Raw genomic sequence first — 24813 nt, 5'->3', positions numbered from 1 at the left:
ACTGACCTTTGAAGGAGGCTTGCTTAATAGGTAGGGGATAGATATCTCCCTCCTCTCTGATAAAACGTAATTCCAGCTGCTAGCAGTATTTATATTGATCATTTTGAAGAAACTGTAATGTATAGAAGAACACCAATAAACTAATAAGTTCAGTATCCAGAAATAGCTGTATTATGATATGCATTTTCAATGGCTCTTAGGTCTTAGGTAAAGGGTCATAGCTTCAATCAGCTTTCTTTCTATTTATATTGTCCTCTATTACAGCTCAGTGCCATTTACAGTTAGCAATCGCCGTTATATCTATGGATATTGGCCTTTATCGGTTCAAGTAGGCGGAATATGATACTCAAATCCTATTTTTATATCAAGGTCCTATCCGTGGATGCTAGATACTGCCGCTTCATAGAGTAGATCTATGTATTTCTTCGTTTTTATCTCAATCCTGCAGAATAGGGATATATTTATAAGTCTATACTACAACGCTCACTAACATGTTTCTAAGTTGTACTAACTCCATACTTACTTAAAAAACCAATTTATCTTGCTTGCACGCGGTAGAGACGTTCCGATTCTTAGAATTCGAAACTGAATCAGCACTAATCGAAAAAAGGAACAGATATAAAGTCTGTTAGGGTCCTATTTTAATTTCTATATTATCGGTAATGTCTTAACCGGAGCCAGAATAATACTCACATTAAAAACCAGACAAGCGCGCTAAGACTTTGAGAGAGTGCCTTGATCTTCTCAGTCTTTGAAATCGCTGCCTCTGAAACAAAGAGGTGCCGTTTTATAGTTAATATTGAGGCCCCCTGCACAGATATATTCTCGCTTCATAGCCTACCGACAAACTAACATCCTAACATACCTCTGAGGCACGAAGAACTCGATTCCTGCGTGCAGCTCCCGTGGTGTTCAATAGACAACACGGTTTGGGCAAAACGCGCCGTTTATATATCATTCAACGAGCGCGAAAATGCGGAAATGCCTCCATAGTCAGGCACTCTCGGACCCCGAACATGGAAATAGAAAGCGGGCTCCGAGATAATCATAGAAAAGGGGCCAGGTGAACGGTGAACGCCGGTCTAAGGCGGACTACAAAGGCAAATAACACTAAAGTAGGACCAAGTTCCTATTCTTATTGACCAAATATTTCACCTTATTATTTTGCACAAGGAAGTACCTTGTATGCTCACATTTTCGTTAGCGCTAGTTGGTTAGTATTAAATTATTTGGCGACTCTGATACAATTAACGACATTCTTATTATTGAAGTCGTTTTATAGCCTTTAATCAATTTTAATGCATATTTTATAGTTCGGATCATTTTAGCAATTATTGTCTCTTAAGAATACCTAAGTAAAAGTATTTAAGATATGACCTAACAGAACCTCTATATAGGCACCACATTGACAGCAATAGTGTTGAACATTCAGTCTTAAACTTTCTCACTTTGCTATCCGGTGGTTGCCAAATATGATTATAAAGAGTCAAAAATCCTACGACCTATATCAGATATAGTAATATCCATTGCACTGCACTGTACCACAGGATACCCAGATAGCTGTATCTTGGCACAGATGACAGTCTCAATAATACAGGTAGGTGTATATAAACCTACATTCAGCCGATTAACCTCTCCCATTCTTCACGGGAGTTGAGTCCATTTCTTACTGTATTAAGGTAGGAAATGTACCACTGTTCTCTCTGTTTTCGTATACTCACAATATTCCCACCTCTCTTTCCTATCTTTACTCTTTCCAATATAAACCACTTGAAATCACAATCACCATGTTTCTTTTCCAAGAAATGTGAAACAATCGGGGCAGTTATCTTTTTGGTCCTGATCGCTGATCTATGCTCCTGCAGTCTAATCCTGGCCTCTCTCCCTGTCTCTCCAACATAATAAAGCCCGCAGGGACATTCTAGTAAATAGATCACATTTTTGCTTTTGCAATTATTGTGAGTTTTACATCTAACTGTTTTCTTGTTGCACGAGATTTCAGAGGCTACGATGCATTGTTCACAGATGTTACACATACCACACCTAGAGGTACCCACTACTTTGGTGTTGTCTAGCGTTCTTTGGTTCTCTCTCGTCTCATCCCTATAGGTGTGTACTAGTAAATCTCGCAAATTTTTATTTTTTTTAAAAGCAAAAAGTGGTTTATCTAATGCACTATCTTCATCATGGTTAAGGATGTGCCAGTGATTATTTACTACATTCTTAATTTGATTGCTGACGTGGGAAAATTTTGTCGCAAACACCACTCTGTTTAAGGGGCTTTTTTGTATATTGGGTTTTTTGATAAGGGCATCACGATCATAAAATCTAGCCCGCTTTAGTGAATGGGACAGGAGTTTTTTGGGATATCCCCTATCCCTGAATTTGTTCTTAAGAACTTCAGCATGCTTATAATAGTCTTTTATATCAGAACAATTCCTCCTAAGCCGGAGGAATTGGCTAAAGGGGATGCTTTCGATTTGGGGTGGAAGCTAGAGAAATGGAGGAGCGTGTTTTTGGCCATAGGTTTAGTAAATAGCCCAACTGTTAACACACCCTCTGAGCTTTTTATAGAGATATCCAAGAAGTCAACCTTTGTTGTGCTGTACGTGCTGTACGTTGAGGTAAACCGGAGGTTTGGGTCACCCAAATTAATCCAATTTAAAAATTCTTTCAAAAGGTCAGTGGTCCCTTCCCAAATGAAAAAAATATTGTCGATGTAGCGGTTACAGCCCACTACATTCTCGAAAAAGGGTGCCATTTCGTTGTCAATGTGCTTGGTCTCGAAATTACCCACATAAAGACAGGCCAGACTCGGGGCACATGTGGCCCCCCTTCAATTGTCTAAAGTATTCATTTTTGAAAAGGAAGACTTTGTTGGTTAAAATCAATTGGACACAGTCCACAATGAAGTCCTTGTTGGCCCCCTCAAGGTCCTGATTAGATAGAAGTTCATCAATAACCTCGATAGTGTCTTGTTGGGGAATATTCGTGTAAAGAGACTCAATGTCCAGGGTTACCAGACACTGAGTCTCTTCACAAAATGGTAACCCCTCAACCAAAGAAATGATGTGTGCAGAGTCTCTCACATACGACTTTAATTTGCACACAAGAGGCCTCAGAAAGTGGTCGACATATTTGCTGATTGGCTCAAGTAAGGAATCGATACTACTCACGATAGGCCTCATAGGGGGGTCTGATTTATGCTTATGGACCTTTGGTAGGCCATAAATGGCTGGGGTTTTAGGCTCAACATTATTTAAAAATTTAAATTCCTCCTCACATATGTAGCCATCATCCCTAGCATTGGTAAGTAAAGTTAAACATTCTCGGGAAATTCTCAAGAGACAGTTCGCATTAGTCGGAGCATAATGTTCCTTTACTTCAAGCATCTTCCTAATTCTTTTTTCGTAATCTGGGGTATCAAAAATTACGACTCCACCGCCTTTATCGGCCGGTTTGACTGTAATTGAGTTATCGTTTTTCAACTTTTCCAATGCCTCTTTCTCAGCCCTAGAGATGTTAAATGAGGGTAGTTTTTTCTCCTTATCTAAAAGTTTATGTATTCCGCTCTCAACTGCTATCTCGAAAGCCTCAATATTTTTGCCAACCATACCTATGGTTGGTGTAAAGGTAGATTTTGGTTTTAGTCCAGAGATGTTATCAGTGACTCTACTCTCTCTATTTCCAAAGAAGCGTTTTAGTCTTATTTTTCTAAAAAAGGCCTTCAAGTCTTTCTCTAGTTGAAATCTATCTACGGTAGTAGTAGGAACAAAGCTGAAGCCTCTGCTAAGGATATCTAGTTCTATGTTACTGAGCTCTTTACTTGATAAGTTAATCACTGGTAATTGGCTGGTCTCCAGTATTGTTTGCTCCGCGTGCTCATGTATTCCTGCTGTTGAGGTGCACGGTTGTATTGAGGTTTGCCCCGGTTGAATTGTCCCCGCCCTTGGTTCCCATTGTATCGCTGGGCTCTCCTTGGGCGGGACTCTAAAAAATTCCCCTGGTCTTGTACATTTCTACCGGTTTAGTTGGTATTGCATTTCTCCACTTCACTACTGGAGCCTGATGTTTCCGAAAAAGTGACATGTCTACTGCCACCTCTGGAGTAAATGTGTTGGTTATATGGTCTGTCCCAGTTACCATCATTTTTGGTTTGATACTAGTTTTCTCTGAGATAAGGATATACATTCTCTACAGAGAAACGTTCAATATCTTTTTTAAGTTTGTTTGTTTTTTTGTTCAGCAGGTACTCACTGTATCCCTCTACATCCTTATTTATATCGGCCAATTTCTTTTTCGCCTCTTCTAGTGCATGACAGCTTTTAAGCTCAGTTTCTAGTTTCTCAATCTCCTCCTGCTCAAGTATGATCAACCCCTGAGCGGTTTCTATAATGAGGAGCATCCAGTCTCTACTGCACCTATTTGAGATCAGTGTCCATGTTTCTAAAAACTTTCTATTCTCTGTGAACAGACCTGGTTCATTACGAACCTGTAGGCCAATGGGAATAGTACCCGATTTAACATATTCTGCTAGGAAGTCCGCATGTGCTTCAGTGCGGATTAGTTTCTTTTTTAGGTTCAATAATTTTCCCCAATGCTCTCCCTTGCCTGATACCAAGGTAATTTTGTTTCCTCTCTTGGTATTGATAATACGGTGCAGTTGGTCATCGCTAAACCCAAAGGTCTTAATTTGATCCATCACACAAACCGTCAATACGTAAATAGAAATATAGTATAACAAAAGAACTCTCCAGTCCACCAGGGACCGTACACTGAATCTCTAATAAAAGAGAGAGGGACCCTCTACCAAAGGGATGGGGTACCAACTATTGACTTTGTCAAAAAAGAGAAATTCCCTTTGGGCACATTAACAAGGACAAAATGACATAACATACAACAATTCTTCAAACATATTCAGAGCAATGCAATAATTAACCAAATTCTGAAACGACGAATACATTCAATATGCACAGTTTATTTTTATAATTAAAAATAAGTTAAAAACAGATTAAAAAGTATATAAATCAAGGGAGAACAGACAATATACATGGGAACAAAATAATACACTAAAGTTCATCCAATAACTTCCTAAAACTGAAAAGAGGGAGATACAAAGAAGGTATATTCAGCACCAGTCAGAATACTCCTTGATTAATATAAGATGGATTTTCTCCCCCAATTCTCAACGCGTTTCGACGGACATAATGTCATACAGCCGTCTTCCTCAGGAAAAATATTAGCTGCCTTCCCCAGATAACTGTAATTTAAGTAAAAAGTATCTTAGATACAGTATTATAACAAATCAGAAAACTGAACATAAGGCAGAAATCCATCTACTAGACAGAATTGGTATTTTCTCGCTATTGCTCTACACATTGAAACAACTCATAACATACATTATAACATATATCTTTGACATATCTCACATTATAGGTGTATCAACGAACATTTTATCATTAACACTAGTTAACAAAGCAAGTCTTCTCCAAATGCCTTAAGGTTACAAACCATATGAGTTTAGAAAATACTCTCAATAAAACGTCTTTGTTCTATTACATTGACATGATTTCATTGTCCATTTATACATCTTGCCACAATCTGAGGATGGTTTTTGTGATTCCAAGATCGTTTATACTATTAGGTCCCAAGGGGTTCATTCTCCCAGGTAGTCCCAATTTTTAATACTACATATCATCCTCCCCATTCGCCAAGTCCCATACTGACCTTTAAAGGAGGCTTGCTTAATAGGTAGGGGATAGATATCTCCCTCCTCTCTGATAAAACGTAATTCCAGCTGCTAGCAGTATTTATATTGATCGTTTTGAAGAAACTGTAATGTATAGAAGAACACCAATAAACTAATAAGTTCAGTATCCAGAAATAGCTGTATTATCATATGCATTTTCAATGGCTCTTAGGTCTTAGGTAAAGGGTCATAGCTTCAATCAGCTTTCTTTCTATTTATATTGTCCTCTATTACAGCTCAGTGCCATTTACAGTTAGCAATCGCCGTTATATCTAGGGATATTGGCCTTTATCGGTTCAAGTAGGCGGAATATGATACTCACATCCTATTCTTATATCAAGGTCCTATCCGTGGATGCTAGATACTGCCGCTTCATAGAGTAGATCTATGTATTTCTTTGTTTTTATCTCAATCCTGCAGAATAGGGATATCATTATAAGTCTATACTACAACGCTCACTAACATGTTTCTAAGTTGTACTAACTCCATACTTACTTAAAAAAAACAATTTATCTTGCTTGCACGCGGTAGAGACGTTCCGATTCTTAGAATTCGAAACTGAATCAGCACTAATCGAAAAAAGGAACAGATATAAAGTCTGTTAGGGTCCTATTTTAATTTCTATATTATCGGTAATGTCTTAACCGGAGCCAGAAAAATACTCACATTAAAAACCAGACAAGCGCGCTAAGACTTTGAGAGAGTGCCTTGATCTTCTCAGTCTTTGAAATCGCTGCCTCTGAAACAAAGAGGTGCCGTTTTATGGTTAATATTGAGGCCCCCTGCACAGATATATTCTCGCTTCATAGCCTACCGACAAACTAACATCCTAACATACCTCTGAGGCAAGAAGAACTCGATTCCCGCGTGCAGCTCCCGTGGTGTTCAATAGACAACACGGTTTGGGCAAAACGCGCCGTTTATATATCATTCAACGAGCGCGAAAATGCGGAAATGTCTCCATAGTCAGGCACTCTCGGACCCCGAACATGGAAATAGAAAGCGGGCTCCGAGATAATCATAGAAAAGGGGCCAGGTGAACGGTGAACGCCGGTCTAAGGCGGACTACAAAGGCAAATAACACTAAAGTAGGACCAAGTTCCTATTCTTATTGACCAAATATTTCACCTTATTATTTTGCACAAGGAAGTACCTTGTATGCTCACATTTTCGTTAGCGCTAGTTGGTTAGTATTAAATTATTTGGCAACTGATACAATTAACGACATTCTTATTATTGAAGTCGTTTTATAGCCTTTAATCAATTTTAATGCATATTTTATAGTTCGGATCATTTTAGCAATTATTGTCTCTTAAGAATACCTAAGTAAAAGTATTTAAGATATGACCTAACAGAACCTCTATATAGGCACCACATTGACAGCAATAGTGTTGAACATTCAGTCTTAAACTTACTCACTTTGCTATCCGGTGGTTACCAAATATGATTATAAAGAGTCACCCTTTGCTTTAGATATAGTATCCCTATATCTAACCCTAAAATGGACACATATCCTCCTATCAGTCACTCCTATGGCAGGCCTTATCAATCCTGAAGGCAGAGTTCTTGGAATTATGTGAGATGGTGCTCTAGCATGAGCTGAGCCTGTCTGCAGCTTTCGGAACCAAGTCCTTTAGCTGTTTCCATGATAACGCTATACCATATACTCTTAAGTGCATTATAATCCTCGCGGTTATTGCTAACTTTGGTATAGCATTATCAAAACATTTCGAGTAAGGTGTCATACGAATTGGAATACTACCCCCTCACCAATTCTGGCGACGCGGGTAGCATTCCACCCTTCTAGAGGGACACGACATGTATGTAACTGTGAACCCCGGTTAAAGTTAACTCGAGCCTCAGCATCACAAAATGGATGCTGCCACCACAGACACAAGTCTGACCTCCTGCTGCTGGGAGTCCTTCCAGCGAGGGAGGCTTGGACAAAGGGTTTCCTGCCTTGGGAGGTGCTAGCACCACCCCAGACAGGATTTTGTGTATTGGGTAGGACAGGGCTGAAAGGAATGAGACATGCCTGGGGCACACAAGATGTCCCTGTGCATACACCGGTCTAAACCAGTTCCTGGGGCTCTCCAGCCCCAGCTCTGGCGCAAGACCGGACAAAGGATAGGGGGTGTAACCACCCCCCTTCCTGGTCCCACCCAGAGGAGGGACCTAGTCGTAGTACAGCCCCCTTTAGCCGGATAAAGGTAGGAGCTGGTCCCATTCCAAATTAGATTATCCTGAACAACTTTACAAGAAGAAACTCTGGACTTCGACGTTCTGCTCCACAGAAGACTGAAGAATCTCCCTTGTGGGCAAGGAGTGTCCACCCTGCACCTGCAGGCACCATCAAGCGTCCAGCGGCTTCACTTTGTCGTCTTCCCTCGAGGATCCAGACTTCAGAGCCCGACGAGACCCGGATTCCCAGACCTCTCCAACCTCTACCTACATCTGTAGCACAGCTGAGACCCGTGGGTGCGACGAGACACGTGGGACCGGCCATCTTGAAAGAAACTGCACTTTGCTTCCAGCACGACTTCTGAGGTAACCTCGACGAAGTGCTTTGGGGATTGAGAAGCCCCAGCCCCGAGCAGCTCCTGCATTGAAGATCAGCCCTCCAGCCTCCACGAGATCTGCGTGGGGCCCTTCTGCTTGCCTGCTGCTCAACGCGTTGTCTGGTCAGTTGCCGGCTGGCTTGTGGCCTCCTAGACGACGAACCTTGAAATCTTCACTGCTGGTCTGGTTGCTCCAGACTGGCCCTTGCTCCCTTCCAAAAGAGGAGCACCCCGGACCCTCCTGGTCCACTCCAGACGCCGTTTCCACTCACCGCGTGGGTTGCCTTTGCCAAGGCCTGTTGATTCCAAATCCGGAGCCGACACCGCCGACAGCGAGAGCCTGCGTGGGACAGCTCGTGCCTCCATCCTGGTCGTCGAAGACACCACCTGGTCCACGTGGCTGCAGAGACAAGCGTCCATCCTCACCTGATCGCGACGACGACATCTGGTTCCACTCCAGTCACTGGCTAGTGACTTTGAACATTGTCCCCTCTGCTTTCAGGTCTTCAACATCACCGATCCACCCTTGGATTGCACCGGACATCTTCCTCCTGGTCGCCTGCAGCATCTTTCTTCAAGGCTCCATAGACTTCGACGCGGAAACCCAACACACTTTGACACCTATGCACCCGCAGCCCGTGGGTGAGGTAACAAGAGCATTTCGGTGCTCAAGGGTAGCTTGACTCTCCTAGTGTCCAGTTCCATTGTCGTTTTAGTCCTATCTAGTCAGGAACGTCAGTACTCACCTTTTTCTTAAACTGTACTGTCCATAGACGTTTGTACGCATCTCACGTGTGAGTTCACACTCTGCACACGCGTTCTGTGGGCCTCCAATTACTTACCTCAAGTTAGTGTAGCGTGGTCCCAGCGATCCTACAGCCTCTGGACAGCTCCATTCCTTCTATCGACTTTCACATTCCACTAACTTAGTATATGGGTTGTCGTGCCCCTAGGGCACCATTGTAATTTGTGCAACTTAAACGTATTTTTCCTAAGAGATTGTCATGTGCTTAGCCCTCTGATCTCATAAAGAGTTCAGAGGTGTATGTTAGTTAATAAATATATTGTTTATTTTCATAACAACCTGTGCGGTGTCCTTTCATGTGGTATTCAAGGGGTTATATGTGGTAAAACAGCTGGCTTCACATGCCAAAAGAGTTTAGCCTAAGACTGCTTTGTCCATGCTACCATTAGGATAGCTGGTCTATAAGGTTGACTTTACAACCAATCACCATAAGGGTTGTTTGGACTAATACAAGGTGATCACTAGAACTAGTGAGCATCATATATCAGGCCAACTTCTCACATTGGTGTGCAGAGGTTGGGATTTGAGCTTGCTGTTGTTTTTACCAAATATAATCTTGAGATATCATTTGAAAGATCACATAAGGTACCATAGGTACATATGACAAGCTTAGAAATACTCTGAGTTCTACTGAACCAGCTGTTGTAGTAGAAAGGGAGTAGCACACCCTGACTACAACTCTTAGCAAGGGATCAGTAGGTAAACCAATAGTGTAGGTAAGTGCATCACTTACACCTCACTAGAAAGCATGTCTATCACAGGAGAGAACACAGTGGCTCCCCTTGGTGATAGTGACCCTCCACAGGTCGTTTCAAGTTATGCAGCTCTTAGCTTCCAGGAGATGAGACAATTGTGTACCTCCAGGAAACAAAAACAGGGTTCTAACCCTACCCTACCCTTCCTTTTCTGTTAGGTCTCTTAGAGACATTTGATGCCAGAAGGGCTTCTAATCCAGGCCCCTCTGATCTCACAGATGGGAACATACCCCCAGTAGAGGAGGACTCTAATCTCCCTGAAACAGAAGATGTGGAGGAAGATGGAGACTCATCTGATGGAGAGGTAGAAAATGGTCAGGGAGGAGTCAGCAGACTTACCAGGGCCAACTTAAGCAGGCATGAGAATGGAACTGGGGGAGCCCCAGGCCCATCCTCAGGCAGACTTAACCTTGGGAATAGACGAGTTAGGTCTCACTCCAGAGGCTCTAACAGATCTATTCACACCCATGTCTTTCAGGCATCTTCTCAGAGAGGGATGACATCCCCTCAGAGAAGAGAGCATGAAGCTAAGATGAGGGAGGTCAATCTGAGGATTGAGAGGGAAGAACTTGCCCTTGACAAAGAAAGACTTGCCTTTGCCAGAGAGCAGAAATTGAGTGGGGCAGACCTCACTGGTGGCAGCATTATCCCTAGAGATAAAGACAGGAGTTTTGATACTAGACACCTGAGTAAAATAGTGCCCCCCTTTAAACAAGGGGATGACATGCACAAATGGATGACTGCTCTGGAGAGGGCCTGCACTGTACAGTGCATCCCCCAGAGTCAGTGGGCAGCTATATTGTGGCTCTCCTTTGAAGGTAAAGGTAGAGATAAGCTCCTCACTACTAGAGCTGAGGATGCTAACAATTACCAAGTCCTGAAGAATACACTGATTGATGGGTTTGGCTTAACAACTGACCAGTACAGGTTGCTGTTCAGAGACACCCAGAAAATTCAGTCTCAGGATTGGGCTGACTTTGTTGATTGTGCCACTAAGGCTTTTGAAGGCTGGTTACTGGGAAGTAAAGTTACTGAATACACAGGATTGTATAATCTAATTAAGAGAGAGCAAATCTTAAATAATTGTCAGAATCAGTTGTTGCATCAGCATCTTGTTGACTCAGATCTGACCTCTCCCCAAGAATTGGGAAAGAAGGCAGACAGATGGTCAGGACAAGGGTCAAGCAGCAGAACCAGAACCAGGGTGGTGGCCAGAAGAAAGCAGACCAGAAGGGTAATCAAGAGAATAAGCAAAATGACCAGAAGTCTTCAACAGGGCCCCAACAATCTAAAGAGGGTGGGTCCCAGAATTCCCAAAAGAAGAAGAATGATGGTCAGAGGAAACCATGGTGCCAATACTGTAAAAGTAAGACTCACTGGTTTAGTGAGTGCACCAAGAAAGGCCCAGTTCCTACCACTACTGCCCCTAAGGCATCTGCACCCCCTAGTACAGTTAGTAGTGGTAGCAATCCTCCCAAGAATATAGTAGGGTTAACCCTGGGAACTGAGGTGGGTTCTGACCTAGTCAGGATACCTACTCAGGCTGTTCTTGTTTGTATTGGGGACATGGATATGACCCCTACAATAAGTCCCAGTACTCTGGGCAAGTACAGGCAAACACCTTTGATCAATGGAAAAATGGCCCAGGCCTACAGGGACACTTGTGCCAGTGTCACTATGGTGACACCAAACTTTGTGGACCCTGATCAGGTAATACTAGGTTCAGACTACCTAGTGACCAATGCTAGCAATGTCACTACCAACCATAGTATGGCACTTGCTAATTTCTCCTGGGGAGGGGTAACTGGCCTCAAAAGGGTTGTAGTTAGTTCAGACCTCCCAGTGGACTGTCTTTTGGGCAATGATTTGGAATCCTCCTTATGGTCAGATGTGGAGTATAGGACTCATGTTGAAATGTTAGGTTTGTCAGCACATGTCCTTGCTGTGACTAGGTCACAGGCCAAGAAATGCCCAGCTGAACTAGTGCTGGATCCTGGAAAAATGGACCAGACACTAACCAAGAGTAAGAGCAGTAGGGTTAAGGCAGTGCCTTCCCCCCTGCCTCAGGTAGAGGATCAGCCCTGACAGGAGGCTGACCTACAGACCCCAGAAGGAACTGTCCTAGAAGGGGAACTTGAACCTGAACAGGTTGAGTTTCTTGGGACAGGGGGACTTTCCAGGGCAGACTTGAGGCAGGCACAATTAGACTGTTCATCTCTTGAACCCCTCAGACAGCAGGCTGCTGCTGAGACTGCAGGGAATGCCACAGGTACCCACAAGGTGTACTGGGATGGTGGACTCCTTTCCTCTGAGGCAAGAGACCCCAAGCCTGGTGCTACCAGGAGGCTGGTCATCCCCTTGTCTCTGAGAGGTTTCCTTCTTACCTTGGCCCATGAGATTCCCCTTGCAGGTCACTTAGGCCAGAACAAGACTTGGGACAGGCTTGTCCCACACTTTCACTGGCCCCATATGTCTGAAGACACAAAAGAGTTTTGTCGCTCACGTGTCACCTGTCAAGCCAGTGGCAAATCAGGTGGCACAACAAAGGCCCCCCTTATACTTCTACCTGTGGTGGGGGTACCCTTTGAAAGAGTGGGGATTGACATTGTTGGACCAATGGACCCCCCAACAGCATCTGGGCACAGATTCATACTGGTGGTAGTGGATCATGCCACCAGGTACCCAGAAGCTATTACCCTTAGGACCACTACAGCTCCTGTTGTGGCCAGGGCCCTACTTGGAGTTTTCCCCAGAGTGGGGTTTCCTAAGGAGGTTGTCTTTGACAGAGGTGCAAACTTCATGTCAGGATACTTGACTGCTATGTGGAAAGAGTGTGGAGTAAATAATAAATTTACCACACCCTATCATCCACAGTGCAATGGGCTTGTGGAGAGATTCAACAAGACCCTAAAAGGGATGATAAAAGGGTTACCTGAAAAGCTTAGGCGAAGATGGGACATCCTTTTACCCTGCCTTCTGTTTGCTTACAGAGAGGTCCCACAGAAGGGGGTTGGCTACAGCCCTTTTGAGCTTCTGTTTGGGCATCCTGTAAGAGGACCCCTATGTCTTGTGAAGGAAGGATGGGAGTTACCTCTCAAAAAGCCTAAACATGACATTGTGGACTATGTACTTGGTCTCCGCTCCAGGATGGCAGAGTACATGGAGAAGGCATCTAAAAACCTGGAGGCCAGCCAAGAACTTCAAAAAGCTTGGCATGGCCAAAAGGCTGTCCTGACTGTGTATCACCCAGGACAGAAGGTGTGGGTGTTGGAGCCAGTGGCCCCAGCAGCTCTCCAAGACAAATGGTCTGGACCCCATACCATTATTGAGCAAAAGGGAGAGGTCACCTACCTGGTGGACCTTGGAACTCCCAGGAGCCCTCACAGAGTACTTCATGTGAACAGGCTCAAGGCATTTGTCAGCAGGGAGGACATGGGCTTGCTCATGGCCACAGATGAGGGGCAGGAGGAAGAGAGTGACCCTCTCCCAGACCTGCTCACTCAGAACCCTGATGATGGGTCAGTAGATGGTGTAGTCTTTTCTAACAGCCTCTCTGAGCATCAACAAGAGGATTGTAAACAGGTTCTTCAATCCTTTAGACAAATGTTCTCTCTGACACCCAGTCAGACAAACTGGTGCACCCAAGAGGTGGACACTGGTGACAGTCTGCCTATAAAGAGTAAAATCTACAGGCAACCTGACCACGTCAGGGACTGCATAAAACAAGAAGTACAAAAGATGTTGGAATTGGGAGTCATTGAACCCTCGGAGAGCCCTTGGGCTAGTCCTGTAGTTCTAGTGCCAAAACCTCACACCCAGGATGGTAAGAGAGAGATGAGGTTTTGTGTAGACTACAGAGGTCTCAATGCTGTCACTAAGACAGATGCCCATCCAATACCAAGAGCAGATGAACTCATAGATAAATTGGCTTCTGCCAAATTCTTGAGTACATTTGACCTGACAGCTGGTTATTGGCAAATCAGGTTAGCTGAGGATGCCAAGGCCAAAACAGCATTTTCTACCCCAGGAGGTCATTACCAGTTTGTGGTGATGCCCTTTGGTTTGAAAAATGCACCTGCCACTTTTCAAAGGTTGGTGAACCAAGTTCTCTCTGGGTTGGATGACTTCTGTGCAGCATATCTAGATGATATTGCTGTCTTTAGCTCCACCTGGGAGGATCACCTGATCCACCTGAGGAAAGTTTTGGAGGCCCTGCAAAAGGCAGGCCTCACTATCAAGGCTACCAAGTGCCAGATAGGGCAGAGTCAAGTTGTGTATCTGGGCCACCTTGTAGGTGGAGGCCAGGTTCAACCTTTGGAGAGCAAGATACAGGCCATAAAGGACTGGGCTCCTCCAACCACCCAGACACAGGTCAGAGCTTTCTTGGGCCTGTCTGGTTACTATAGGAAATTTGTCAGAAATTATGGAACCATTGTGACTCCATTTAATGACCTGACAAGTAAGAAAATGCCAAAGAAAGTTCAGTGGACAGTTAGCTGTCAAAAGGCATTCGATGACCTAAAGCAGGCCATGTTCACTGCACCTATTCTCAAGAGTCCAGACTACTCCAAACCTTTCATTGTCCAAACAGATGCTTCTGAGTTGGGTGTGGGAGCTGTTCTATCTCAACTGAATATTTATGGTCATGACCAGCCCATTGCTTTTATAAGTAGAAGGCTGACCCCTAGAGAGAAACGTTGGTCAGCTATTGAGAGGGAGGCCTTTGCTGTGGTTTGGGCCCTGAAGAAGTTGAGGCCATACTTGTTTGGAACTCACTTCAAGATTCAGACCGACCATGAGCCCCTCTTATGGCTAAATCAAATGAAGGGTGAAAACCCCAAACTTCTTAGGTGGTCCATTTCCCTACAGGGGATGGACTTTACAGTGGAACACAGACCAGGGACTGACCATGGCAATGCAGATGGTCTCTCCAGGTATTTCCACTTAGAACAGGAAGACTCACCTGGTCAAGGTTAGTTTAATGTCCCTATGTTTGGGGGGGGGGGCTATGTAGGAGAGTGGGGTCTGAAATCCTATGGTCACCCCCGATTTTTGCTTTTTGCTTCAACTGGCTTACGACTTTCCCTGGCTGTGGGCCTGCTAATCAGACCCACAGCCTAGCTGTCTCTCTCTAAATTGACATCCATGTACCTTAGGTGCATATCCAATTGGACTGAGTCACCTTATCAGTCCCTGTACAGTGTACCTTAGGTACCCAGGGCATAGGTGCACTCAGGGCCTACCAGGGGCTGCAGCATGTATTATGCCACCCCTGGCTGGCCATCCAAATCTGACACAACTGGCTGATCAATCAGCTGGGGCAAGGTGGTGTAATCACCCTTTGCTTTAGATATAGTATCCCTATATCTAACCCTAAAATGGACACATATCCTCCTATCAGTCACTCCTATGGCAGGCCTTATCAATCCTGAAGGCAGAGTGCTTGGAATTATGTGAGATGGTGTTCTAGCATGAGCTGAGCCTGTCTGCAGCTTTCGGAACCAAGTCCTTTAGCTGTTTCCATGATAACGCTATACCATATACTCTTAAGTGCATTATAATCCTCGCGGTTATTGCTAACTTTGGTATAGCATTATCAAAACATTTCGAGTAAGGTGTCATACGAATTGGAATACTACCCCCTCACCAATTCTGGCGACGCGGGTAGCATTCCACCCTTCTAGAGGGACACGACATGTATGTAACTGTGAACCCCGGTTAAAGTTAACTCGAGCCTCAGCATCACAAAATGGATGCTGCCACCACAGACACAAGTCTGACCTCCTGCTGCTGGGAGTCCTTCCAGCGAGGGAGGCTTGGACAAAGGGTTTCCTGCCTTGGGAGGTGCTAGCACCACCCCAGACAGGATTTTGTGTATTGGGTAGGACAGGGCTGAAAGGAATGAGACATGCCTGGGGCACACAAGATGTCCCTGTGCATACACCGGTCTAAACCAGTTCCTGGGGCTCTCCAGCCCCAGCTCTGGCGCAAGACCGGACAAAGGATAGGGGGTGTAACCACCCCCCTTCCTGGTCCCACCCAGAGGAGGGACCTAGTCGTAGTACAGCCCCCTTTAGCCGGATAAAGGTAGGAGCTGGTCCCATTCCAAATTAGATTATCCTGAACAACTTTACAAGAAGAAACTCTGGACTTCGACGTTCTGCTCCACAGAAGACTGAAGAATCTCCCTTGTGGGCAAGGAGTGTCCACCCTGCACCTGCAGGCACCATCAAGCGTCCAGCGGCTTCACTTTGTCGTCTTCCCTCGAGGATCCAGACTTTAGAGCCCGACGAGACCCGGATTCCCAGACCTCTCCAACCTCTACCTACATCTGTAGCACAGCTGAGACCCGTGGGTGCGACGAGACACGTGGGACCGGCCATCTTGAAAGAAACTGCACTTCGCTTCCAGCACGACTTCTGAGGTAACCTAGATGAAGTGCTTTGGGGATTGAGAAGCCCCAGCCCCGAGCAGCTCCTGCATTGTAGATCAGCCCTCCAGCCTCCACGAGATCTGCGTGGGGCCCTTCTGCTTGCCTACTGCTCGACGCGTTGTCTGGTCATTTGCCGGCTGGCTTGTGGCCTCCTAGACGACGAACCTTGAAATCTTCACTGCTGGTCTGGTTGCTCCAGACTGGCCCTTGCTCCCTTCCAAAAGAGGAGCACCCCGGACCCTCCTGGTCCACTCCAGACGCCGTTTCCACTCACCGCGTGCGTTGCCTTTGCCAAGGCCTGTTGATTCCAAATCCGGAGCCGACACCGCCGACAGCGAGAGCCTGCGTGGGACAGCTCGTGCCTCCATCCTGGTCGTCGAAGACACCACCTGGTCCACGTGGCTGCAGAGACAAGCGTCCATCCTCACCTGATCGCGACGACGACATCTGGTTCCACTCCAGTCACTGGCTAGTGACTTTGAACATTGTCCCCTCTGCTTTCAGGTCTTCAACATCACCGATCCACCCTTGGATCGCACCGGACATCTTCCTCCTGGTCGCCTGCAGCATCTTTCTTCAAGGCTCCATAGACTTCGACGCGGAAACCCAACACACTTTGACACCTATGCACCCGCAGCCCGTGGGTGAGGTAACAAGAGCATTTCGGTGCTCAAGGGTAGCTTGACTCTCCTAGAGTCCAGTTCCATTGTCGTTTTAGTCCTATCTAGTCAGGAACGTCCGTACTCACCTTTTTCTTAAACTGTACTGTCCATAGACGTTTGTACGCATCTCGCGTGTGAGTTCACACTCTGCACAAGCGTTCCGTGGGCCTCCTATTACTTACCTCAAGTTAGTGCAGCGTGGTCCCAGCGATCCTACAGCCTCTGGACAGCTCCATTCCTTCTATTGACTTTCACATTCCACTTACTTAGTATATGGGTTGTCGTGCCCCTAGGTCACCATTGTAATTTGTGCAACTTAAACGTATTTTTCCTAAGAGATTGTCATGTGCTTAGCCCTCTGATCTCATAAAGAGTTCAGAGGTGTATGTTAGTTAATAAATATATTGTTTATTTTCATAACAACCTGTGTGGTGTCCTTTCATGTGGTATTCAAGGGGTTATATGTGGTAAAACAGCTGGCTTCACATGCCAAAAGAGTTTAGCCTAAGACTGCTTTGTCCATGCTACCATTAGGATAGCTGGTCTATAAGGTTGACTTTACAACCAATCACCATAAGGGTTGTTTGTACTGATACAAGGTGATCACTAGAACTAGTGAGCATCATATATCAGGCCAACTTCTCACAATGAGCACAGCTCAACCGACGCTGGTGGCGGAGCGGTTCCGTCACCAGCATGGGCGCGCCGCGCGGCCCCCCGCCCCCTTAGTGCTGCGGCGGAATAGCCGCCGCAGCAAAGGGGTTAATTAGCCTGTGAGACCAAAGCGACGGACAGTCTGGAGATCTGCGGTATCTGGAAACTGCGGTTAAATTAACTTTTATTGAAGTATGAGAAAGTCCACATCTGGCTAGCTGAAACAGATATGGAAGAATTTGCACTGGAGAAGAATTAAAAGGATGTACATTATTTGAAACACACCAGTTACAAAATCTCTTCCATTTTGCTGTATATGTCTTGTTAGTAGAGATTGCTGTAGAACATGCCAGTATTTCACGACATTCTTGAGGAATATCTAGTGACTGAAATTCATGTTCATAAGGTTCAAAGCTGATAGTCTTAGAGAGGTCAATTGTGGGTGAAGAATTTGGCCTTGGTTCATGGAAATTAAATTCTGAATTATTGGAAACTGTATCCTGGGCTCCACAGACAATTGGAGAAGTTCTGTGTACCAAAACTGCCTTGGCCAAGCAGGGGCTATTAAAATTATGTGGCATGGTTCTGATCTCATTTTTCTCAATATCCTTGGAATTAGAGGGAATTGTGGAAACACATAAGCGAACATCCCTGTCCAGCGAGATGTAGAGCATTTCTTCTCGATCCTTTTTGTGGAAATCTGCTTGCGAAATGTTTGCATTTCTTGTTGCTTCGATTCGCAAACAAGTCTTGCCTGCATAGATTGAATATTCGAAGAAGTTGGTCTTGCTTCAGCTCGCACTCGTGGCAAATGGCAGATGATCTGCTTAACGAATCTGCCAGTGTGTTGTCCACTCCTGGAACATGTTCCACCTGTAGAGTAATGTTGTGATGCAAAAGCCAATTCCAAATTTTCTGGGCTTGAGCAGACAGGAGCTTTGATTTCGTGCCACATTGTTTTAGGAGATAAAACATTGTTGTTGTACTGTCGGTCCTTACTAGGACCAAAGATACAAGAATTCTGGGAAGAAAGGCTTGAAAACCCAGGAAAACTGCTTTCAATTCCAAAAGATTGATGTGAAGTTTGGCCTCTTGAGGTGACCAATGACCTTGAATTTCTAGGTCTTGCAGGTGCGCTCCCCAACCTTGTAATGAAGCGTCTGATGTCATGACATAACTGGGAGATTGAGGTTCGAACAGAAGAGCCTTTGTCAAGTTGCTCCTGATACGCCACCATGACATTGCCCGTTTGATCTGAGTGTTGATGACAAGTTTGTCCTCGAATTAACCTAAGGCTTGAACCCATTGCTTGTCTAGGGATTCTTGCAGTGGTCTCATGTGTAAACAGCAGTTGGGATCTAATGGGATGCAGGATGACATCATCCCCAGGAACGACTTGAATATCCTGATTGAAGTGGACCTTTTTGATTTTATTGATGCTGTCAAATTTAAAATCTTTCTTATGCGTTCCTCCGATGGAAATGCTTTCACTTCCTGGGTTTTTAATAGTGCCCTGAGGAATTGCAGTGACTGTGTCGGAGTAAGGAAAGACTTTTCTCTGTTTATCAGAAGACCTAATTTTCGGAAAAGATCCATTCAAATTCTTAGACTGTGGCGTCTCTTGTTACGATGCGCCTTTTATTAGCCAGTAGGCCAGATATGGAAAAATCTGGAGACCTTGCTGCCTTAAATGTGCTGCGATTGGCACCATACATTTTGTGAAAATCCTTGGGGCAGATTTGAGGCCGTAGGGCAATACTTTGAACTGGTAATGGCGCCCGCCACCATGAACCGCAGATACTGTTTGTGTTTTTTGTGAATTGGGATATGGAAATATGCATCCAAGAGGTGTAAAGAAACCATGTAATCTCCCTTGCGAAGTAGAAGGAGTATTTCCTGTAAGGACAGCATGCAGAACGAAATTTTCTCTATGTATTTGTTCAGATCTCTGAGGTCCATTACCTGCCTCCGTTTGGTAGACTTCTTTTTCTTTATTAGGAAAAAGTGCAAATAGAATCCTGTCCCTTGTTGTTCTGGAAAACTTCTTCTATTCCCCTTTCATAATGAGAGTTAAAATTTCCGTCTTGAAGGCTGATAGATTGTTTTGTCTTCTGTAAATAGGTGGGCGATTTGGAGGTTTTTGTGAGAATTCCACGGTGTGGCCTTGTTTTATGATATCTAACACCCATTTGTCTGATGTTATTTCGGCATTTCGGGCGCCGCGGATGGACGAATAGGTCCCAGGAGGAACCAGACCGAACTACTCGGTCTCTTTCTCTGCCAGGCGACCCATGAGGCTTTTTACACTGAAATAACAGAAAAAGCTTGAGGGAATCCCCCTCTAACAGTTACAGCGCCTTAGCGTGCGCGACACATAGACAAAATAACAACACTCACTTAATATAGTTTATTATAATTTGCACTTTTCACCCTCTCTTGGTCCTGAGGAAAGCCAGCTTACAACTAAAGGCACTGGCTGAAACATGTAGACCACACTGGACGCTGGAGGTCATTGTAACTCTCCCTTTTTTAACCTGCTAACAGAGGCCCAGTTTATTAAATATTGCTAAACCCTCGGGTGCTGGGACCTCCTGGATAGCATTTTAATTCTCACCTTCACACCCCTTCACTGCACACTCAGCAAAATACCAGCTCCGCAGTCACCTGGCGTTGAAACACACCCGGGGCACATTCGGTGCCACTGTGGTGGGCCCGATGATGAAGCATGCCACCGACTAGGTCGGTGGGTGAGGGCTTTCAAAGGAAAACAGTGTTTTTTTCCACATATTGTCACTGCTGACGTACCGGAGTCTCCCAAATATTTCCCTTAAACTAGCTAGCCTTTATTGATTTATATATGATGTTATTGATTGCCAATAATTTAGAAATTGAGCGAGGTAATGGAACTGTTTGAGATGAGACAGGGTCGATGGCGCCTGAAGAACGTCACTGCCTTTTACCAGAATCTTGTGTCTTTCCTCATGCAGAAGATTTTCTCCTTCCTTGCTGTTGATATGATGTGTTAGAGGACCGATAATGTTGATTGTTGGAGAACGGACGGTACCCCTGTTGATGGTAAGGTTGGTACCTATTTGATTGAAAGGTTGAGCGTTGATGGAATTGTCCTCTCAATCCTCTGCCACGAAAAGATTGAAAACGGCCTTGTTGTAAAGACCCCAGAGCTCTAGCTGTGCCAGGGTCTGCTTTTATTCCCTGAAGCGCCTCATCAATGTGCTTCCCAAACAGACTCTCTCCATCAAAAGGCATGTCCATGATTTTAGCTTGGACCTCATGTCTAAAAGATGTTGACTTTAGCCATCCCTGCCTACGAAGAGCCACCGCTCCAGCCATTTGCCTGAATCCCACTGACACAATATCCATCGCACATCAATGGACTCTGATGCTGCTCTGGCTCCATCTTGAAGAATTGTAGTCGCTTCCTCTTTTTTGTCCTCGGGGAGATGGGACAGAATTGGAGAGATGTCCGACCACATCTGTCGATTGAATCTACTAATTAGCGCCAGTGCTTTTTGCCTTGATAGAAGCTGCCACCATAACAGCAAAGCGTTTTCCTATACTATCCATTCTTTTACCTTCTTTATCAAGGGGCCAAACATACAGTCACCGGATTTTTGGAACGCCTCTGTGCCGCTTAGGTAACCACTGACTCAGGATGCGGATGTCCAATCAGGCATGCTGGGGCTGTCTCAGGAGCACGGTATTTCTTTTCAATTTTTGGAACTGAGGCTGGAACGGAGGCCGGATTTTTCATTAATTTCAGATCTTCATCCCATATATGCTGGATTATCGGGATGACTCTTACTGATTTTCAAGATGACTCTTTAAAATCATAAAGAAAACATTCACTTTCTTTTACAGGCATTGTAAGTTCAAATCGCTTCACAGCTTTTTCAATCAGGTCATGGAAATTGGCTATGTCCTCCGGTGGACAACTTGCTTGAGGTAACGGAGACGAAGGCGAAGTTGGAACAATGTATTGGTCCCATTCATCCCCAACTATGTCATTATGGGGAATCTCTCCTTCTTCTGCTTGGTCTTCATGATCACTCTCCATTAGGTCATCCCTAATAGTTATTATTTTCGGGGTGTTTATTCTTTGCACTGGAGGCGGAGATTGAACCACTGGAGTTTCAGATACAGTTTGAGGAATACTTGCAGGAACAGAGGGTGGAGCGTTATCTTCTGGGAAACAGTGATAACTGTCAATAATGTGCCTCAAATCAGAGATTAAGGATAAAGGCACAGACATAGCTCTTCCTGAATATTAGGCGGACTCACTTCTTCCTCCTCTTCATAATTATATGCTTGATGGAATGATTCATAACGCTTTGAGCCTTGCACTGGTCGATCTTTAAAAGAAAATTGTTCCCGAACTTCCTGAAAATCATCATCTTCTGATTCCTGACTTTTAATGTGAAGTTGAGAGGGGCTATAGGCTGCTCCATAAGAACCTTCCTCCTCAGATTCTTGGCAATCTAGAATTATGGACGGCAGAAGTGGAGAAATTTTAGGAGTTGAAAATTCTGCTTTCTTGCCTGTCGACGAGCCAGTCAATCGAGAATGAAGGTTGAAGTTTTCGTCGGAGATCTAAAAACTGTCACCGTCGAAGACTTGCTCGTTGACGACGGGATCGTCGACGATCGTAGACGGGATCGTCGAAGACGTAGATGTTGACGTCGACGAAGGCCTAACACTCACCGGAGTCGTCATCGTAATCGCTGTCGATGACGCAGTCTTCGTCGAGATGGTCGTCGTCGTCGATAAAATAGTCGTCTGACAGGAATTTCCTTACTTTTCGACGGCGGCAATGACGACGGAGTCTTCTTTTCTAAAGCAGACTTGTGAGGAGTTTGAGGAAGAGAAGAAGAAGATTCACCTTCTTTGCTTTTTCCTGATTTATGTCTCTTTTGATCTCCTTTCTCCTCAGAGGAATCTCTCTTGTGTTTTCTAGAGGAATGTCCTTTAGTATCTCCATAAGACTCAGAGTCTGTGGTTTTCTTCTTTTGAAGCCATAGTAGGAGTAGTTTCTTACCTGTAACTCCATTTCTGTAGTAGGGGTATCTCTGTTATAGTCATACTCTAGTGAATAGTCCCGCCCATGTGCGTGGACCCCGGAGCAATCAAAAATAATCTCTTAAGTTGTCTTCATTGCAGTCCTGCATAGACACTTAAGAGAAAATTAAAGACAATAATGCAGCCTGCACCTACAAGGCTACACTGTCCAGTACTTCAACTAGAAATGCCAAGGATATTACACCCATAACACATTGAACACAGTCTGTCAAGTTTCCCTACTAGAGAAACTTTCCTCCCCTCACCAAGCCCTTGAAATGATAGAGAGGAAGGAATGGACAGACAAGCCTCCATAGGCTGCCATTATGTGTCTGGAAAAGGGATACCGTGCCTTTAAGGAACTCTTCTCTAGAGACCCTCGGTATCCCAGCATGCACAGCTCACTCCTTTTACTTTCAGTTCTTTTTGAAGGTGAATAAAGCAAGGCCTGTAGCATACATCACAGTACCATTTTCTCCACCGGGGAGGAGGGTGGGCGCTTATGACTATAACAAAGATACCCCTACTACAGAACTGGAGTTACAGGTAATAAACTACTCCTTCTGTAGTAGGGGATCTCTGTGTATAGTCATAATCTAGTGAATAGAATGCCAAGCCCATCCATAAAACAACCAGGCGGTGGAGAAAAATAGACAACACCACTATTGTGCGAACAGATTCCGCAGCGAAGCCTGCCCAACCTGAGCATCTGCTCTGGCATCAGAATCCAGACAGTAATGCTTAGCAAAGGTGTGGACCGACTTCCAGATCTCTGCAATGGGAAAATGTCGAAGCAAAGCTGTTGTAGCTGCTTTGCCCCTGGTAGAATGAGGCTTAGGCCTACCCCCTAAGGACTTATTTGCTTTCTGATAACAGAGCTGGATACACGACACAATCAACCTAGGGATGGACTGCTTCGAAGTAGCCAGACCAGTCCTAACCGACCCATAGTTGACAAATAATTGGTTGGACCTACGAATACCCTTGGTCTTATCCAGATAGAATTTCAACACCCTTCTGACATCCAGGGAATGAAGAGACCGTTCCGCTGGAGTGTAAGGATTCTGGAAAAATGCTGGTAAAGTTATAGTCTGATTAACATGAAAATTAGATATCACCTTGGGAAGGAACTTAGGGTGAGTACGCATAACAACCTTAGCAGCATGAAATACAGTATAAAAGGTTCCTGGCAACACAATGCCTGAATTTCACTCACCCTGCGGGCCGATGTAATGGCCACGAGGAACGCCGCCTTCCAAGACAGGTGCTGCAGTGAAGCCTTATGAATAGGCTCGAAAGGTTCCTTCATCAGCCTGGACAGCACCACATTCAGTACCCACGAAGGCGAAGGAAGCCGAACAGGAGGGAACACCTTCTTCAACCCTTCCAAAAAATCCATAATCACAGGAATCTGGAAGAAGGATGCCTGCGAAGGGCATTTCCTGTAAGCAGTCAATGGAGCCAGGTGAACCTTAATGGAATGGAAATTAAGGCCAGACTGAGCTAGATGCAGAAGGTATGGAAGGATAACATCCTCCTTGCAGGTCGTCGGATCATAGTTCTTAGACATGCACCAGATGCAGAATCTCTTCCACTTGTAAGCATAAGAGGTCCTAGTAGACGGCCTCTTAGCCTCCTTCAATATGTCCATGCAATCTTCAGGAAGATTCAAGTGGCCATATTGCACTATCTCAGGAGCCATGCCGTCAAACTCAACGATGAGAGGTTGGGGTGCACCATCTGCCCCCGAACTTAGTGAGACGGTCCGGCCGACACGGCAGCCGCCGATGAGGCAGGATCGACCGGTGAAGCAAGTCTGTGAACCACCACTGCCTGGGCCATTCCGGAGCAATGAGGATCATCCGCGCCCGGGACCGGGCCAGCTTGATGAGCACCGCTGGAATCAGGGGAATGGGTGGAAAAGCGTACAGAAAGCTGTTCGACCAGCTGATCCATAACGCGTTCCCCAGAGTCCCCGGCTGGTAATACCTCGAGGCGAAGTCGCGGCATTTGCTGTTTTCGGCGGTGGCAAACAGATCCACTTCTGGGATGCCCCACCTGGCGAAGATGTCGTCGAGCACCTTGTTGTTTATGACCCACTCGTGGTTTTCGTGAAGCAACCTG

This window comes from Lissotriton vulgaris, chromosome 2_1 (assembly GCF_964263255.1).
Source record: "Lissotriton vulgaris chromosome 2_1, aLisVul1.2, whole genome shotgun sequence".
Lineage (NCBI taxonomy): Eukaryota > Metazoa > Chordata > Amphibia > Caudata > Salamandridae > Lissotriton > Lissotriton vulgaris.
This window is presented reverse-complemented; position numbering follows the sequence as displayed.